This window comes from Misgurnus anguillicaudatus, chromosome 18 (assembly GCF_027580225.2).
Source record: "Misgurnus anguillicaudatus chromosome 18, ASM2758022v2, whole genome shotgun sequence".
Classification (NCBI taxonomy): Eukaryota; Metazoa; Chordata; class Actinopteri; order Cypriniformes; family Cobitidae; genus Misgurnus; species Misgurnus anguillicaudatus.
Window position 1 is genome coordinate 9,243,809 of NC_073354.2, and position 1,416 is coordinate 9,245,224.

Sequence of the window (1,416 nt, forward strand, 5' to 3'; positions counted from 1 at the left end):
TTATATATATAATTATATTTATATATTTATATGAAATTGCAATCAACAGTGTTTGAAAGGCACAAGACTAAAATCAATTCTTTTTTGAATGTGTGGTTCACAGTTTTGAAAGCAGTGTGTTAGCATTTGAACAAAGTGCTGTGAATCCACAGTGTTGTGCAGGTTGTGGTTAAAGTCATGGGATAAGTGTGTAGAGTTTTGAAAACTATGAAAAACAAACTTTTTAAATTAACAAAGGTTTTTAAATGCAGTATAACTGCAGTTGATTATTAGTTCATGTTAACTAATGTTAACTAATGAACCTTATTGTAAAGTGTTACAATTTTCATGTTAAATTAATTTAAATTAGATATTAATGACTGCCAATATGAATTATACTGTAGGTTTGTATAGTAGTGATAAATATGTGATTCTAGATCATTTCTATTTTAATCACAGATGTAATGTGTGGTGTACTAATAAAGGTGATGTATTGTGCTTTGGTTATGTGACAATGGTTTAGTAGTTAAATGGGAAAGATTGGATGATTCCAGTAATCGAACAATGGCTAATGAATGATAAAGCCTTGATAATTAGTCATTTGAAAAGTGGGTGGAGGGATTGAATTGCTCAGCACACTGTGGAAGGCTTTGAGCCGATACGTTTGTGTCAGTTTCCAATAATGATGAATGTAAAAAGATTGTGATATAATTTATAATAATAATAATCATTATTATTTATTATATTATTTGAGAATAAGCAGAAATTGAAGGAATTGGTTAAACGACAACAACTGAGTATTTGTGAATCTAAACATGCATTTATAATTACAGCTGTCATTAAAAGCTCACATACACACTGCTCATTTGCTCTTTATCTTGTCTTTATTCATTCATGGGGCTTTTCCACAACTCAGATCATTTTACTTTTAATCTAAATGAAAGGTTTTCCTCACAGCCCACAGTGAATTTAATTAAAGTTTAGAAAAAAAAAGATTATAAAATGGAAGCTTTTGTAAAGTGAGATATTTATATATCTATCTGACTTACACTGTTCCTCTGTGTTTTCTCAGTTGACTACAAAAAAATGATCATAGATCTCTTTTAAAACAAAGATATTTTGATAAATGATGGTAAGCACATGGATGATGGTACCCATAGTAGGATAAACTAAAACTATGAGGTTAATGGGTACTGTCAGCTGTGGGCTTACCATCACTTATCAAAATATCTTTGTTTGTGTTAACCAGAATAAAGACTCATACAGGTTTAAAACAACACGAGGGAGAGTAAACAATGACAGAATTTCTCTTTAAACCATGATGTGTCAACTGTTCAAAGTCTTCCCCATTTCAAATTACCATGGTATTACTATCTGACAGCACCACTGTACTGATTGTAAGGGTTACTGTCACTGCTAATATAAAACATATTGGCA